Here is a 20,088-nt window from a genome sequence, read left to right as displayed (position 1 = left end):
TGTTAAGTAGTCAGCAAGGACAGGAGGGGGGGAAACAACAGATCCTCATTGGCTCTCCTGACACGTCAACCTCCCATCAAGTCGAAAGGGCGATCGCGAAGTCAAACATTTAATGCCACGGGAGGAGATGTGTTGCTGAGAGGCATGAACTACTAGGCTACATATCAAGGGGGCTGGAGTTCGAATCCCGATTCGATCAGAGTTGTGTTTGATGAGCGCCCAGAGGCAGCACATAGGCCTTCTCCCAGATTGAGATCCTCACATTCAGTTAAACAAGTTGTCAAGATGCGACCATGTGATGAGATCAAGGCATCTCCTGCACCAGGTCAATTTTTTACCTGATGGGACTCACGGAATACATTTTGGGAACCATCTGAATTGACAACCGTGTCCCTGTATACAAACATTGCAGGAATTCTCTCGCTCTTGTCTTGCAGAAAGTCCCTTGTATATTTATATACAAACATTATTCTCTCCCTTGCCTTGACATAAACTTATCCACCCTGATCCAGAAATCTCAAATAAAACTTAATACCCAAGAAAAAAAAAATCTATCACGTTTGTTTACAAGGTTTTAAGAGGGACATATGTAAACGGAAACTGAATAGTTTCGCTGATAAAACAGAAGAGTCATGTGGTGACCCTGACCTTTCTATGTGGAAATAGTTTAAATCGGTGTTGCCCTAACTGTTAACTGTTTCGGTTTGGGGGGAGGGGGACTATAGAGATTTTTGTATCCAGGGCCACATCACATAGATAAATAAATTAATGAAAACCTACTATTAAGAAATGAAGTCCAACAAAGTTGAGTCTGTATGTGTTCATTATGCCCTTAGACTGCCTTAGAGAAACTACGTCGACATGGTCCGAATAGTGCTCTCAATGAATGACAATGAGAAGACATGGTTGATCCATGACACGCATCCGCTATTGTCGTTAGTAGGCACATCACAATATGTATATCTATATGTAGATCTTATATCGAATGAATACAATAAGAAATGATTTTGTGTTCATTTTTTTCTATGGCTACTGTCTTCAATTTTTAAATACTTTTTTTTTTCATATTGATATTAAGTGTGGACAACTTTATAGTGTTTTCTAAACTAAACAATCAGCTGAGAATGCATTACCTCCCCTTTTTCTCATTATCTCCCTTTCCCTCTTTCTTTCTATATTCTTTCCCCTCTATCTTACATTTCTCTCTTTCTCTTTTTCCTGTTTTACCTCTCTCCTCTCTCACTTTCCTTCTCTCTCTCTCTCTCTCTCTCTCTCACTTTCCTTCTCTCTCTCTCTCTCTCTCTCTCACTGTATATATATATATGTATAAATATATTCTTATCTTATATGATACACACGTTACTTCAAAAAAAGAAGATGATTACGTCCTAAGCGCCATGCATTCAGTCATGCATATTAACCAATGACCTAAATTCTGCCAAGTCACTGGTTTTCCTGGCTAGCTCAGGCAACCCATTGTCTTTGCCTTTCTGCCTCTCTTGAATGAATTCACGCAGCTTAAAATTATAGAGATAGATATACAACATCACGTGACAAGATAGTTCCCATGCAGTCATCCGTATCGAATATGGTATGCTATTAAGAGAATCGAATATTACCAGCAAAATAATGGAGTACAGATAAGTTCTGAAGACTTCAAACACATTATAGCAACAAAAACTTAACTTAGATTGTCTCCAGTTTGTATTCGGAAATCAATTTAAAAAGATTATAACAATATGGAAAGAATTCCCCATTGACTGTATTCTGTTTTGTCTCACTACCTAGATCTAAAGGGCGAATATAAAAGAAGCAAAGAAAATCGAACCGAAAAGTCCATGCAAGGCGTGGATCTACACCGACATACACCAAACACACGGTGTTACGGCAGCAAGGGGAGTCACCCAATCGTGACTGGCAACCCCACAGAGTTGTGTTTTCTTTCCAACACTCGGACCTAACAAGTCGGGTATGTAATGTTTGAGCTTTCTTCTCTAAGCTATAGAATCTAACACTTATGGCGCAAACAGCGTTCTGTGGCCTAAAGTCTTGTTATCGTTAGCGGAAACGTAAGGGCATGCTCAATTACTGTAAAACTGTGTATGAAATAAAAACAAATGAAAACACAGTTATATCAGGAATTAATGTATATTTCAAAATGATAGTATTATCCACTTAACAGTTCATTGATAAAAAACGAGGCAACTTTTAAACACCATTAATAGGCTAATGCATAAAGCAAAAGGAATTGTTAAGGCTTAACTTTCATTCCAAATATTATTTCTTGTTAGATTTAAAAAATTAATAGTGAAGACTTGAAATGTTTCTCAAACCCTTTACTAATCAAAACATAGACAGACATACAAATAGATGGATGGATAGATGGAAGGATGAATAGAAGGATGAATAGATAGGTGGATAGATAGGTAGATAGATAGATAGATAGATATGTAGGTAGGTAGGTAGGTAGGTAGATATATCATACGCAGATTAACTGTCCGTTTCAAGTAATGAACATTAACCTACTCTTTACTTTCCCGGTCACCCGCAGTGCATCGTAGGACAAAACAATACTTTCATTCACGTTTCACAAACAGCTTTTTGTTTTCCAACTTTAAAAAAAAATATTGCGCTCCTTACAAATTTGAAATCATGGTCAACAAGGATGGACGAAGGACATCCATATACACTTTTAGACACACACCATAGGATATAGGCCTAAATACTATTGATAAGTCATATATGATATAGGTCTAAATACTATTGATAAGTCATATAGGATATAGGCCTAAATACTATTGATAAGTCATATAGGATATAGGTCTAAATACTATTGATAAGTCATATATGATATAGGCCTAAATACTATTGGTAAGTCATATATGATATAAGCCTAAATACTATTGATAGGTCATATAGGATATAGGCCTAAATACTATTGATAGGTCATATATGATATAGGCCTAAATACTATTGATTAGTCATATAGGATATAGGCCTAAATACTAGTGATAAGTCATATATGATATAGGCCTAAATACTATTGATAAGTCATATAGGATATAGGCCTAAATACTAGTGATAAGTCATATAGGATATAGGCCTAAATACTAGTGATAAGTCATATAGGATATAGACCTAAATACTAGTGATAAGTCATATAGGATGTAGGCTTAAATACTAGTGATAAGTCATATAGGATGTAGGCTTAAATACTATTGATAAGTCATATAGGATATAGGCCTAAATACTAGTGATAAGTCATATAGGATGTAGGCTTAAATACTAGTGATAAGTCATATAGGATATAGGCCTAAATACTATTGATAAGTCATATAGGATATAGGCCTAAATACTACTGATAAGTCATATAGGATGTAGGCTTAAATACTAGTGATAAGTCATATAGGATGTAGGCTTAAATACTATTGATAAGTCATATAGGATATAGGCCTAAATACTAGTGATAAGTCATATAGGATGTAGGCTTAAATACTAGTGATAAGTCATATAGGAGTAGGCTTAAATACTATTGATAAGTCATATAGGATATAGCCTAGGCCTAAATACTATTGATAAGTCATATAGGATGTAGGCTTAAATACTAGTGATAAGTCATATAGGATGTAGGCTTAAATACTATTGATAAGTCATATAGGATATAGGCCTAAATACTACTGATAAGTCATATAGGATGTAGGCTTAAATACTAGTGATAAGTCATATAGGATGTAGGCTTAAATACTATTGATAAGTCATATAGGATATAGGCCTAAATACTAGTGATAAGTCATATAGGATGTAGGCTTAAATACTATTGATAAGTCATATCTTATCTTAAGAAAGATCCTTCACCGGCAGCCACTAAACTGGCTAGCAGCAGGTACACTAGTTAACCAGGAGTTGATAAAGGCGTTAATATTCATAAATAATGTCCATTGTTCATATTCACTTTCTTTTTCATTCTGGCTCCTTCATGCAATTCATTTCATGTTCGGTTGATAGTTGCACCGCAAGATTTGTCTCATGTGTTTGCCCTGGGCTCTAGAATAAAAGACGAGAGATTTATCGAAAAAATACTGATTTAAAAATGTTTTTTAAATATAAAAATAGTTTTAATTTCATAACTTTACTGTAAACCAATGGCGTAGGTAGGGATTTCGTGGCCCGGGTGGCTTGATCTCTTTATGGGTTCCTGCGTTTGACATTCAACATCATGAGATAATGTCAAAATATTAAATGTAAAAACAAATTTCGGAAACTCATTAGGGGGTCCATTAAGTGGGAGCCCGGGGGAATTTTCAAATTTGGACCCCCTCCCCCACCCTATCTACGCCACTGCTGTAAACCACCCTCTACATAATCCAAAGTCTAATTTTTGTTTATTTGACTTCTCTTTCTCCTTTCGGCTCCTGGTTTTTAAAACTTGAACTTAGCGCTTGAGTCTTCCTACACGGGAGATGATTTGCTTGCACTTCCCATCAATCCGCGGCGAGATGTAATCCCATACCTTACACCTACTCCCTGCATGTCAATCTCAGCCCACGCTCACAATGACAGAACTAATACAAGAACAACAAACATAACAACTAACTCAAGCCTAAAGATATTTAAACCATGTCTAAGCATCAAAGAGCGAATACAAACATAAATTTAAAAACAAAAAATAGTACAAAAAAACAAAAAACAAAAACGAAATATGAACTGCCAAAAAAAAAAGATAAACTTGAAATGACTGAGGACTGCACCAAACAAAAGTTCCGGTAATCTTGAATTAAACACTATTTGTTTTAAAATACTAAAACCTACTGAGAAATGAGGTCATTCAGTTATCAAGTTATGTTTCTCTGTAGGCCCATACCCTATTTGTTTGCTAGCATATTGGTAAAATATAAGTAAAAAAGTAAAGTTCCCCTTTAAGACCTTGTGGTCTATAGGGCAGATGATGTAAAGGTCTTCTGTTTTTATGGCGTACGGTTAACGAGGGTATCATGTGGCCAGCACAACGACCAACCGCCTTTACTTTTCCCAATTAATGTCAGGTACCCATGAGAGGCGCCTAAAGATCCCGAAATAAAAAATCCCAGTCTTCACCAGGATTCCAACCCGGAACCCCCGGTTCAAAAGCCAAGCGCTTTATCAGCCACCGCGCCTCCTGGTAAAATATATCATCGCTTAATTTAACTGATTCTTTTTCACTGGCACAATGTTTGAATTGTTGGGGGCTAGCTGTTTCGCATTTCGAGGATAGTGACACAGCTACTCTAAAAGGCGAACGATTTTAATGTTGTGGTTCTCAGATGTCGTTTGGGATAGACGGCACGGGCACAGCACGGCTTAAATCATTTGGTGGGAAGGGAACAGAGACATTCCTGAAAGGATTCATCATCTTTTCAAAACTCCTTACCCCCTTTACTTTAGAAACGCACACCTTGACCGACTCAAGTTCCATGCCCAACCTGGATAGATAGCGTTTGACAATTATTACGCGAAGTTTAAATAAATAATCTGAACTCTTTATTTTTAGCACATGTAAGCATAGGTAATAAAACATGTTCATTTTGTGGCGGTTAACTACAAATAGCTAGCTGTCTGATGGTTCCGGTGTATAGATTATAGGATGTGCTGATGAGCTAGGTATTTCAAAGATTGGCGATCATTTTCATGCACTTTTAGCACTGTAGAATCAAAGTTCTTCAATCTTTCGCTTGCAGTACAAACTAATTACAAGCTTACATCAACTCACTCTGTTCCTCTGTCTGTGTGTCTGTCTGGTAAAAAGTTTGTACACGTTATTTCTCCTAGACCCATTCTCAGATCAAGTTGAAACGTTACACAATTATTTATTGTACTTAACAAAACATGACTCAATAAAAAATAATATCCACGAATTATCTAATTCTAATTATCCCACTTCCCATTCTTGGATCAAATGAAATTTTGCTTAATTTTTCATAGTCAATAACAATACATGAATCGATAAAAAATGAACGAATTAGTGATAATTAATTAATTTTGTTTTGAATAAAATTAGATGTTATTCCTGCAGTATATGATAAGCTTTGTTAAAAGAGCATTCATTATGACGACCTTGACATTTGTTTGAGTTTGTCTATTTAATAATCTCTCCCAATCTACCTATTAAAACACACAAGCAATCCTTGCTCAAACAGGTAACACGCAGGAAACACTATTTACATACACCGGCAGTACCTGCTTGAACATGCTACTAGTTTTAATATTTCTGCACACATTTAATACTTATTGTCATTAAGAAATAGGCCTACTTATTAGTATCGCAGAATTCTGATAAATTTTACCAAAACATACAAACACTACTGATAATGAATATCAAATATTTACATACTGACGCTTCATAAACAAAAGATATTCTATATATTTCATAAAAATAGAATGTTCCAAAATAGATTTTGTTTAAATGTATAAAACATAAACATTTCATATCATTTAAATGGGTTTATTTTTCCAGGTTTGTTATTTAATAACTTGGCTATCGAGAACGTGGTTTTTGTGTTGTCTTTTTTAGTCGATGCTTTTTTTTGATGTTCATGTCTTGGGTTTTTCTCCGTTTTAAAGACCCCCCCCCCCCCAACGAGATGATTCACATATAAAACCAGAAGTGTAGCTCCTAGGACGGATGTTTTTGAACTCTGACCTACCTGTTATCTTGTTCTCAAGAGACTTGAGCCTCATGATCTTTGGCTCTGGAACCAATCAAATTCTGAAGTTGTCGAAGAACTAAACAATGTTAATGGCGATGATGAATTGAACGTCAATGTTGTCAACAAAATAAAAATCTAGAGCTATACTTTGAACAATAGTTTAATGTAGAGAAACACAAGATTTCATCTGTTCCACCTATTCCAAATGGATGACTATATAATAATAATAATAATAATAATAAGGTTTGTCTTCGAGTCCGAAGATTAATGAGGAATGCAGTATTTCCCGTGGCTGCGCAGCCCTAGCTGTGACCTACATATATTGCCACATCCAGGGCAAGCATAACCATTGTCCGCTATCTACAGCTAATGATAAAAAGAATCTAGGGCTAACGATAAAGAGAATCTAGAGCTTATTATAAAGAGAATCTAGAGCTAATGAAAGGAATCTATGTCTAACGATAAAGATTCTAAGTTTTTTTTTAAATTTTGTTGTCCCTCTCTGTTGAAAATCCACATCAATGTCTGACTGTATCTTGTTTGAAGTTGCGTAGAGTCACTGACTGAAACATTTGCTGTGAACGCGATGAATCGTATCACATTTATTTGTTAGTGACTAGATCTCGCATCTTGCATCAAGTAGCGAGACTTTTGTAACATACAGGCAATAGGTTACCCGTCTAGATAGATGTTTATTTATAAACAACCTCTTGGTTGACATGGAAAGCCGATATCCGGGATCTAATTCCGGGGTTGAAATTCCGGATCTATCGTGTTGACAAAACAAAGAGCTTATCAAAGGACAAAGTGCTTATGAAAGGTCGTGGGTTCGATCCCCTTTCTGGCCAATCTGTTTTCTGTTTTTTTTTCCCATGACAAATAAACTAGGAATGTTTATTTTATTCTATTATTTGAACATAACGTTGTAAGTGAGTTTTAAAGTTCACTCCCTTCTATTTGCTGACACTTCACAGAAATAAATAGAAGGAGATTCTAGATCACTATCAACTTCATGAAGTAGGAATTGATTGGTTTAAAAGTCTATAAGCCACTATGCACGTGGTGTTACTCTTTGAAATGACAGCAATGAAAAGGGGACAACACTGTGTCACTGCCACCCACGCAAGATGTACTAGAACAGCTAGATCTTAGTGGCGTGTGTTCACTCGAGCGTAGCATCAACCTGGGAAATGACTACCATGCTTACCAATATTGTGACATAGGTATGAAGCGAATATAGTTGATTTTCACGAACGTTTATCTATGGGAGTGTGAAAAGGATGGGGGTGGAATGGCTCAATGGAAGGGATCAAATCCAATAAGTAGCTCTTGTGTTTTATACCCTCCCTAGTAACACGGAGAAATGCCCCCCGAGTCTGTGGGTTTCCACAGCATTATTGCTGTTCTTTTTCTATAAATCGTTTTACGTTTTTCGTGTATATATTGAAGCTAGTAAAAAAGTTGTCCTTTTAGATCTTGCGATCCATGAGGCAGATCAAGTGTAGCTCTAGTGTAGCTCTAGTGTAGCCCTAGTGTAGCTCTAGTGTGTCTTTGGTTATAACGAGAGGTTCGCGAAGGCCATCACAACGACCAACTGCCTTTACTTTCCCCAACTGATCTCGATTCCCCGCGGTGCGTGACTCAATGATGCCATAAAAATACCGAAGTTGGAACTCTTGCTCAATGGATTCAGAAGCAATGTGCTTTACCACTCAGCCACACCCCCTCCCTTTATATAGTGTAGGTAGGGCTAGCAGTGGCGTAGGTAGGGATTTTGGAACCCGGGGGAGCTTGACCTTTTTAGGGGTCCCTGCATTGTGACATTCCGTATCATGACATTAGATAATGTACTTAATAAATATATATGTCTAAATTCTAATGGGTACTGTACCAGTATATAAGTAAAATTTAAAAAAAATCATTAAGACTATTTTAATGAATAATACCCTTGTTTATTGGCGAGATAATATTAGCACAAGTGACAAATCTAAGTTCACATCGCCTCACGCCGTGGTTTCTATGTAGCAAAGACTAGAGTCTAAATCTGTAGTCTCCAACCTATTTTGGACTACCGCCCCCTTTACGTTTTTTTCTTTTATAAAATCCACCAGCGCCCCCATTTAGAAAAATACTAATAAAGAAGCGTGAGAAGAAAAATTTGAATAAAATGTCATTTATTTATTCATTTTTATGCTGTCAATAACAGATCGTTAATTTTATAACTATTACACAAAAATTATGTCAGTAACTCGTAGCTACAGTATTTTCGTGACTCTCTTTCAAATCCTTTGAATAGTACCTTTTTAAGTTTTTGAGTATTAAGGCCTACTACTTTTAGGTTTAACTGTAATGGGAACCTTGTGTCTCTTGCAGTTTGACATGTCAAGCTTTAAATTAGCCTAAAGCAAAGTCAATGTCTCCTCTAGTGAATACATTTAGTCAATTTCTATGCTTACTCATTAAGTTTGTTACGCACTCAATCCAGTTTAACCACGTATGTTGATGGAAAAGCTAAAAATAATTCCATTTTCGACCACAGTTTTGGAATTTTAAAGGAACATGTAAGTGCAGCCATATCTCTGTTGTGCCTCCTATGTTAACATTCTTTTTACTAAAGACATAATTTTGTAAATTTGTAAATTTGTAAATCTATTTTTTTTTCCTGCAACTTAATTTGAACATCAGTAACAGATGTTTAAAAATGAGTTTAACATGTTGCTCATCATTATTTTACAACACATTTGAAAGATGAGCTTATTTAAGGCAAGGATTTGTATTTTATTTACAATTTTATAATTAGATTCACAATTGGAATGAAATTGTAGGCTTCAAATGTAACAAGCTGTTGCCTGTGTAATACAACTCACAAGGTGAAAAATAGATAGATCTGGATTATCTTTATCTATATTACGTATGAAACCTTTGTAGCGTCCAACCACTAATTGTGCCCCATATGTCGCAATAAGTTACTTCCTTGTACAATTTTGAAATAATATTTCATCTCTAACGAAAAAATAAGTCTATTTGTGTCACAAATAAATTTTAAACAACATAATAAGACTATATTTATTTTTTTTTGGCAGGAAAAACTTTGCAATTGTTAAGAGGCCACTAAAACATTATGCTTTGCCTTTTTAAAAAAATATTTTTAAATATAGTACAAAGTTTTTAAAATTGTTCATGAATATTCTTAAATTACTTTTTGGATATTGCTATATGTTTGTGTAGCCGACTTGGTTTCCTAGACTCATTTGAAAATTGTGTCATTCGAAGTAGAACATTGGAATACTTTTTATCTAGTGGCAATTCAATAAAACTTTGGGGGGATCGATATTAACATACTAGCCAGTTTACCTCATGACCGACTTTTGTCATTGTTTTCATTGTTTTAAAAAAGTTAAATTATTGTATTTAAAGGTTAGCTTTAGCGCATTAGCGTATTACCTAGTTTGTTAATCAAATCATAAATGTTTACGCGCGCAAGAACAGAAGACAATAGATATCCTCCGATTACAGCAACAGAGCAAGAATTTAAATATAGAAAAAAGGAGAATCCCGAACTCAATGTCTAACGTTGTTTCTTTTCTTAATTAATTAAATTTGAAGCGAGATAACTCTAATTTGTCTATATCTAGTTGGCCAGCGTTAATTTCGACATAAGTTTTTATTTGTTTTATTTCAGTGCACCTCTAGCTTCTTATTTCATCTCTACGTCCCCCTTTTATGCGAGCGCCCCCTAATGCCCCCTATTGTGCCCAGCGCCCCCCAAACCCTCTTTGGCTCCCAGTGCCCCTTAATTTTACGAAATCGCCCTCCCCCACCCCAGGGGCTAGCGCCCCCGTTGAAGACCACTGGTCTAGATCAAAGCTGTCTTGTAATTTTGATTCCACGTGAATAGCAAGATTACATGGTTGAGTCGAAATATCTAATATTTAGTGTAAAAAAAATGGAATTCCTCCCCCCCCCCCATAGCTTCACAACTGACGGCTTGTCATGTTAGCGATAATGTTTTCTGCCGAATAACTGTTGGCTACAATCTCTGGTTATACTCAGAATCGCAGTATACTCTGCGGAGACATCAACCCTAACCTTTGTTTTAATCTTTAGCCCTTCTTTTGACTCAAGTTCCTTGGTCGGCCTCTATAATAGCTCTAAACTCTGGCACCGAGAGTGGAAAAAAAAATGTTTTGCTTGATGTAAAGGTGATCTAACAAATAACATGTCGCTGGTATTTGTAAACTTTGACGCGTGGCTTGGTGCAACGATTAGAATCAAAGTCCTAACATTTTTGTGATGTTGGGGTGGGGAGAGCGCCATAGGGGTGTGTGTCAAAATGTACTGTAAAACCTTGGTACGCCCTTGATACCCTTTCATCCCTTTTATTCTCTACATGACCTCATACAGCGTGGGAGTTAAACATGTTTTGTTTTTTTTAAATCGGGCACCCATCTAGCAACTTCGCCTCCCCCTCCTGGTAAACATAATTAAAACTAACGTCTACTTTTGTATCGAGTCATAGGAGTTTCCAGAATCGTATTAATGGGGATCCACCCCACGAGAAGTGTCTTCCCAGTTTTAGTTTTAATTAGTTTGAGGAATCTGTCAGAATCTGATTTTTATTTTATACGCTACAGAATCGCTCACGTACCAAGGTCGCTATTAGAATAGAAAACAGGCATTTCGGAAATAGGGAGATCATATTCGGTTCTTCTTTCTCTTTCTTTGCACTTCTTCTCTTCCAGACACATTCTTCACTTCCTTACTGAAAATCACTTCTTCACTTTCTTGCCAAAAAAATCACTTCTTCACTTTCTTGCCAAAAAATTCACTTCTTCACTTTCTTACCAAAATAAATCACTTCTTTTTTTCTTGCCAAAAAATCACTTCTTCACTTTCTTACTGAAAATCACATCTTCACTTTCTTACTGAAAGTCACTTCTTCACTTTCTTGCCAAAAAATCACTTCTTCACTTTCTTACTGAAAATCACATCTTCACTTTCTTACTGAAAGTCACTTCTTCACTTTCTTGCCAAAAAAATCACTTCTTCACTTTCTTGCCAAAAAAAAATCACTTCTTCACTTTCTTGCCAAAAAAAACACTTCTTCACTTTCTTGCCAAAATCACTTCTTCACTTTCTTGCCAAAAAAAAATCACTTCTTCTCTTTCTTGCCAAAATCACTTCTTCACTTTCTTGCCAAAAAAATCACTTCTTCACTTTCTTGCCAAAAAAAATCACTTCTTCACTTTCTTACCAAAAAAATCACTTCTTCACTTTCTTGCCAAAAAAATCACTTCTTCACTTTCTTGCCAAAAAAAATCACTTCTTCACTTTCTTGCCAAAAAAATCACTTCTTCACTTTCTTACCAAAAAAATCACTTCTTCACTTTCTTGTCAAAAAAAAAATGCTTCTTCACTTTCTTACCAAAATCACTTCTTCATCTTCTTACCAACATCATTTCTTCACTTTCTTGCCAAAATCACTTCTTCACTTTCTTGCCAAAAAATCACTTCTTCACTTTCTTGCCAAACAAATCATCTCTGCCCTTCTTTACTGAAAATCACATCTTCTTTTCTTACTAAAAATCTCTTATTCACTTCCTTACTTATCTCCTATTCTAGAGAATTTTTAAAAAATATATTTTGGTAGTGTACTGATAAATTGGTAACTCTAAAAATCCACCTCACCAAGTTGACTTTTTATTTCCTCCCTTTGCTATCCATAGTGTGCATTTTTCTAGCCACTGATGTCTTTAGTCAATGTAGAACACAAAAAAACTTTTTAAAATATTACTAAAACACTTTTCAATTGTGATGTACATAAGATCTGATAAACTTGTCAAGATGTACGATCGATCTGAACTGTACCATCAACATATGACAATCATGCTGGATGCTGCAGTCTTGACTTTCTCTTAAACACCTAATTTTAAACACTGCACCACCTGCACATAAGCGGAAACAGTATTTGATTGGTGGTAGGGTAAAGGGGCAGCGTTACGTTTTACTTAGAAAATGTAAGGGAGTAAATTTTCTGAGGTGCTCGTGCCCCATACAAAGTAGGACCCCGTTTTAGTAATGTAACTCTGTCCTGCGCACTACTGTCCCGCACGTTAATTGCGCACTACTGTCCCGCACTTTAAAGCGAACTGTTCAACACGGGACAGGAACGTGCTATATAGAAAGAGAAGCTTCCTTCCATGCAAAAAGTTAGCTTGCTCATTGATTCAGTTAATGCCCTTAAGTTTTCAACAATAGCTACTAAATTATTAGATATATTTGTATTTTTTAAATTACAAAGCTAATATTAACTCACTCCGTCTGTATATTTCTCTCTCTGTCTGTTGAAACTTTACACAATTATTCTTTGTCCCTAACAAAACATGAAAAAAAAAACCAACTAATTAGCTAATTAATTGGTGGTAATTAATTATTTTTGTTTGATATATTAAAAAAAGGAAAACAAATCTTACAGTACTGAGACATAAGGCTGTAAATGTGCAAGTCTTTCTCTTGTAAACGTTTTTTTTTTAGTTTTTTTTTTCGCTTGTAAATATTCTATTTAAAAATGGATATTGTCGCCAACATTTCACTCGCTTGGGACGACTTGACCCATCCAAAATATGACAGTACGCGAAAAGGAAAAATTCTATTAATAAAAATATAAATATTAATAGGGCTCCTTCTGTCTAACTAGACAATGGACATGTCCTGGTGAATGACTGGCGTTGTTTTCTCCAAGAATCGATGCAGATCCTGCTGTGACTAAACATGCCCATTCTGGAGAGGTAAACTTCGCCACAGCTCCTGCGTGAGAATGAATTAAAATAATACACCTTTGAATTATGTAGGCTGTGTCTTGACAATTGTATCCCAGAATGATTCTGTAAGTACTCCCTCCCTCCATCATTGAAGAACTCTTGTTTCTACAATAAGTAGATGTACACGCCTCTCTCTCTGACTGAGCCAATGAATCACACGTACTTGAAATGTTTATGTATACTGACAAATTATTACATCTACTATTTTTAACGTTTAAATTGAGAGCGGAGATTTGGGCGTTTGTTTGAAAAACGTTCAACGCTGTTTAGAGATGCTATTCCTCAAACAAAGTCTTAGTAAGAGCACATGAAGAGATGCGGAGATTATAAGGAATCGATCCGGAATGGGCCAGAAATATCTTCCACATCTACCTCTTTATGTCCCACTCACACATTTACAACCACCCACACAGACACATTCAAGCATTCACACACGTTTAAAAAAAATCCACCTGTTGGACATAATGCTCTCAGCATCTGTCTGGCAATGTTTAGCCATGTGACCACGCTCACCACTGCTACAGAAGAAAAAGCTGTCTGCTTGAAGGGCGAGAGATTCAGTCAGGCATTATTACAATCCCAGCATGCCATCTTTCAATACATTGTACAAATAAATCTAATTTAAGAAACCCACCAGTTTTTTTTTTTTGTTTTTTTTTGGAAACTTTTAACGCCTGAATTAAAACCACGGCCCTCATGCCCCCAAACACTAGGAGTAGAACCTTAACTTAAAATTCTTGGTCTACATACATTCAAAGAGTGTAGGCTAAATACATGTACATTTTAACCCCTTTCTCAAAACAACTTTCTAATCATCAGCGATTCTAATAGAGCGATAATCCATGATATTTTCATGTTTCTTAGACCATTTATTTCTCTAAAAAGGAAAGAAATATTCTAACTCTAATTTTAACCTGAAAAGTACTAAAAAAAAATGAGAGTTACATATCTTACTAAGACCATTAGTTATAGAAGGCCTGAACACTGACCTGCAACGTCACAACCTGTGGGCAGTGGAGACCAATAGCTCGTTGCCACGTCCTACAGACCTGTGACGTGGAAACGAGCTATGGGCACTAAACTGCCCACAGGTTGCGACGTTGCAGGTCAGTGTTCAGGCCTTCGATTGGTCTCGACCTAACGCCTGAGCGTTACGATCAAAAGCCCGAAGTATCTAAGTTTGATTGTTACATTTCTAATTCTGAATGTTACAAATCATGGCCTGAATGTTACGTATCTAAGTCTTAACGTTACATATTTAAGCGTGAGCGTTTCGTATCTAAGCCTGAGCGTTTCGTATCCAAGTCTGAACGTTACATATCTAAGTTTGAGCGTTTCGTATTTAAGTCTGAACGTTACATATCTAAGCCTGAGCGTTTCGTATTCAAGTCTGAATGTTACATATCTAAGCCTGAGCGTTTCGTATTCAAGTCTGATGTTACATATCTAAGCCTGAGCGTTTCGTATTCAAGTCTGAATGTTACATATCTAAGTCTGAACGTTTCGTATTCAAGTCTGAACGTTACATATCTGAGCCTGAGCGTTTCGTATTCAAGTCGGAATGTTACATATCTAAGTCTGAATGTTACATATCTAAGTCTGAGCGTTTCGTATCCAAGTCTGAACGTTACATATCTAAGTCTGAACGTTTCGTATTCAAGTCTGAATGTTACATATCTAAGTCTGAACGTTTCGTATTCAAGTCGGAATGTTACATATCTAAGTCTGAATGTTACATATCTAAGTCTGAATGTTACATATCTAAGCCTGAGCGTTTCGTATCCAAGTCTGAACGTTACATATCTAAGCCTGAGCGTTTCGTATTCAAGTCGGAATGTTACATATCTAAGTCTGAACGTTACATATCTAAGCCTGAGCGTTTCGTATCCAAGTCTGAACGTTACATATCTAAGCCTGAGCGTTTCGTATCCAAGTCTGAACGTTACATATCTAAGTCTGAACGTTTCGTATTCAAGTCTGAATGTTACATATCTAAGTCTGAACGTTTCGTATTCAAGTCGGAATGTTACATATCTAAGTCTGAATGTTACATATCTAAGTCTGAATGTTACATATCTAAGCCTGAGCGTTTCGTATCCAAGTCTGAATGTTACATATCTAAGCCTGAGCGTTTCGTATCCAAGTCTGAATGTTACATATCTAAGTCTGAATGTTACGTTACAAATGACAATTATCTGATTAGTCTTTAACGAGATCACTGTATTATCTTGTAACCTGTGATCTGATCGATACATCGATTTGTTGATTCTTTGTGCTCAGGGGAACGTTGAAACCAATAAAAGTGGGAAATTGAGACACAGAAAGAAAGAAAAACAAAACGTGCGGAGAAGGCGTTCCGAGTTTTTCTTACATGTACAAGGCGGCGCCATGGGCGTGCTCTTCAACTTATAATGTGGAGAGGAGAATCAACCAGCAATCGATTGAAATTCAAATCGTTTACTTATGTTCTCTAGCACAAAGATTCCGATTTCTGTTGCTATTTGGTCGTTGGTCTGTAGCTCCAAACAGCTAGAACAGTGTCTCCCAAATTATGTTCCGCGGAACCCTAGTGTTTCACGAGGCCTGAATAGGTGTGTCCACGAACTATTGGAATATTTAACTAATAGGCCACCACGTGAATTAATGTCTCTAAAAAAAATAAGCAAAGTGTTCCACTAAATACTCAGAATGTGCGAAGTGTTCTGTTATGGAAAAAGTTTGGGAATCACTGAGCTAGAACACCTAAACACAACTAAACCGTTGTAGGCGTATTCAGGCCTATTAGTCTTTCACTGCCCTAGATGGATAAAACATGAACTTTTAAACATGCACGACTTTCTGTTACAACCATTTCAACTTTCACTCACATATTTATAACTACGACAGACTATCTCGTGGTTACATCAGAACCCGTTGAGCTAATAGAAATAAATTATTTATCATAGCACTTAAAGATACATCAGAAACACACGCACCCACACACCGTAACACTTGCTATTTTCATGGCTACTTGATTAACATGCAAGTTTGTTTTTCTTCTTAGAAAAATGGTGAGGATGTTGACATAGGCAAAAAAGATTCATTACAAAATGTTGTGCGTCTTTGTTTATGTGAGTTATGCCCCTTGTTTGTACTACATTTGTTCACCAAACTAGCCTTATAAAACATCAAAGTTTACAACCCTAAAGTAATATTAATTTCAGAGGAAGTATACATAATCAACACATGTTATTATTATTATTATTATTAAAATGTGTTAACATTTATTCTGTTACACGCTAAGATCGAAATTTGTTATTAGGAAATATTTCTTGAAGTTTTTCTAAACATATTTCTTTGGGAGTTTTCTTGTGAACTATATTATTTTTTTTGTCACGCGGTGTACTCTTCAAGGTTGCCATAGAAATGTAAAAGGAAAGCTTCTGGTAGTTTCTAGTTTCTACACAGTATAGTAAATTATATAAGGGAAGATGAAATAATATAATGTAATTCCCACTTCTACAATTTTGGTTTAAAGGACTATGAATAGGGAAGACAAACCTAAATGAAGGCCCATTCAGTCCATAAGTTTCAAGATTTATGTAAAGTCTGCTTGTGTTAATTTGAATTATTAAGTGTATCATTGCTTGATATATAGTGCGAGTTTCATTTGTTCATGGTCTCTATTTGAAGTATTTAATAGTTCTATTTCGTAAAGAAAAGAAACCTACTTCTTCATCTAGACAACAAATACAATAGGAGATCTGGTCAGCAGATTGAACTTCTAGAGACACAGAGAGACATTGAGCACCCAAAACCATGGAAACATTATTATTATTAAAATGTGCTAATATTCATGCACTGGCACTGCTGGGATCAGATTCGTTCAAGTGAAACATTGTTTTTGTATTATAGCTGTCTTAATAGTGTCCACTTAGGAATGATCTGAATGTGGGACGTGTCTGCAGCAGTGCTAGGAGATAAATTTCTTCAGAGATGTCTTTGAGGTCAGTTATCACCACCCCTTTGGCTGATATCACCATAGGACAAATCAATGTTTTCGTTAACTTATAGTAATGTACAGAAGCCTAGAGTGTCATATTTCGTAATTATTATTTTACTTGTTAGTGTTGTTGTTATGAGACAGAAGTACTGCAATGTCAATATTTTTTTCCCTTTCAGACCTTGCGATCTATAGGGCAGATCTATGGGCAGATCTATAGGGCAGATGTATAGGGTAGATGATCGTTGGCAGATCTATTGGGCAGATCATGTTAAAGTCATCTGTTTCTGATCTGCTCATTAACCTTGGGCCAAAGAAACAGATGACAATGTCAATGATAATTTCTGACTTACCTTGTTTGCTGAGAATTTTTTTTATAATCTAAACAAAATTAAGTGTTAATCGCTGGCTTTAGCTTTTTATTTCCATACTTAACCACTCCCCCTGTTGTGTTTTAACCCTTAAAGTGCTGAGCTTTTTTTTTTTACAAGAGTGCATACAAAATGGATTTACAATTCTAGTGTTTAGTGGCTAAACTATCACACACGTCAAAAGGGTTAATACAGAAAAGTAAAAAACTAAATAGAGAGAGAGAGAGAGAGAGAGAGAGAGAGAGAGAGAGAGAGAGAGAGGGGAAACACCTAGATGTTATTAGAACGACGTTTAAACAATGTGAGAAAAGAAATCATGTTCTGTCTTCGCGTATGGAGCGATATGTGAACCCCCTGAAACATTTTCCAACGTTCCGCCCACTATTTGTTGTAGTGAAGGCGTGGTATTGGTGTTGAGTGACTAATGTCAACTATTATTGGTTTGTTACCGGTGTGCATTGATCGGGGCCACCAATCAACCAATCACACACTATTGATCTGGCCACTTATTTCCCAGAGCTAATAATGATTCTTATTTTTTTTTCTAAACTGTTGAATAGGAAAACGTCAGCGTGTGAAACTATTCAGCTACCCTCAACATTTTGAAAAGAAGGGTATTAGGTATGGACCTCTCTGTGTGTTACGGAATGTTTCCAAGATAGTTGTTCAATTCTAAATCTGTAAAAATACAATAAAAAAAAAAAAACCTCAGTGTATTCATAAAGTTAAGTCTGCCTTTTTTTAAGAAGTTAAACCATGCTATAGAATTATATATTGTTATTTTAATATATAACTTTATTACACTATTGATATCATTATTCTAATATTGTGTTGCTATGTTGATGGCTTAGATTGTAATAAGGTGCTAGATAACCAATTCACTGTTTGTAAATCGCGTGATCGGATAGTTGCGGTATTGTTGTTCATTATTATTGTTATAATTATAATTGATAATTTATATTACCGATTTCATTATTATTACTTTTCATTTGCTTTCATCTCTGTTATGCGTATATTGTTTTTATTTGTAACTCTGAATGCCTTTGTAGCACTTGTGCTTCGCGGAAAAACAAATGAAATTGTTAAATTGCTGATGAAACCACGGGCTGGTCTGTCATAATGAAAGTTAATAGAGAGTGAGAGTTGAACGTGAGACGAATCAGAGACGTAAAGCGGAAGGGACGTATTTTTCTTCTGAGTTTTATCTTTTATCTTTTATCTACTTTCGAGATGAATCTGTGTATTTCTTTAAAAATAAAAGTTAAATTGTTTCGTTTAATCAAGTAGTTTGTTCAAGTTTATTTCAAGTTTTACATCAAGACTCTAACACGCCTACATCGGTATGGGTGTAACTGCTATTTGGAGCTACAAACCAACAACCGACCAAAACCTATAAGTCATTGATTAAATGGCTGGCCTAGATGAACTATACTCGTACCACGACGTAAAACTGTGTTAGGACGCTGTCGTTGTGAGCTTATTTGTAATTGACAATTCTAGAGGCAAATCTATTGACGCAATATCCAAACTTAGGCCAGTAGACGCGTGAAGTAGTATTGAATAAAATAACACATATTCTTTTTGGGGAATTAAATAATTTAATACCATAAATTTGAAACATATAATAAACAATCTAACATATTAATCATAGTATACAATATCAATTTATTGGAATAAAATAAACACATTGAATGTAATGAAATAAACTACGATCAATAACTCACGTTAGATTTCCACTTTTGACCTTTTTTATACTGTACAATCCATGGGCGTAGCCGGGGGGGGGGGTTTGGGGTTCAACCCCCCCCCCCCCGAAATGAAATCCCTCCCCCCCAGGGGAGGGGGAACGGAATTAAGTGACTGATTTTTGCTTTCATTTTGTTTATTTTAGGTGAGATTTTAATACTAAATCATCACTTACCACAGCACAGCTGAGGCAGTTTTGAGTTAAAAACCCTCTACCAGAGGTTTTTACAGTTTAATCCCCCTCTTCTATAAGACAAAACAAAAAAATGCAAACAACAATCCCCGAATTCCAACAGCACAGTTGAGGAAGATTTTGATTTTAAACCCCCCTCCAAAATTTACCATAAACCATCATCAATATAAAAAAAGCAAATTACACACTCAAAATTCTATGAAAGGGGTTTTGAGTTTAAACCCCCCCCCCTCCAGTTGGGGTTTGAAGCTAAAAAGTACCTCTTCAATATAAAAAAAAGCAAATTACACAC

The 20,088-nt window shown here is 35.9% G+C and overlaps 1 protein-coding gene across 2 annotated transcripts in view; it reads left to right on the top strand.

Annotated features, from left to right (window-relative positions):
* LOC106055685 (ATP-binding cassette sub-family C member 5-like) overlaps window positions 1–20,088 on the top strand; it is a 130,727-nt gene that overhangs the window by 19,520 nt on the left and 91,119 nt on the right. For both annotated transcript variants that reach the window (XM_056012688.1, XM_056012689.1), the window contains exon 2: window positions 1,789–1,969. The gene's annotated coding sequence lies outside the window, so the exon portion shown is untranslated. The remainder of the gene's footprint in view (window positions 1–1,788; window positions 1,970–20,088) is intronic.

This window comes from Biomphalaria glabrata, chromosome 15 (genome assembly GCF_947242115.1).
Source record: "Biomphalaria glabrata chromosome 15, xgBioGlab47.1, whole genome shotgun sequence".
NCBI classification, from domain to species: domain Eukaryota; kingdom Metazoa; phylum Mollusca; class Gastropoda; family Planorbidae; genus Biomphalaria; species Biomphalaria glabrata.
This window is presented reverse-complemented; position numbering and strand designations above follow the sequence as displayed.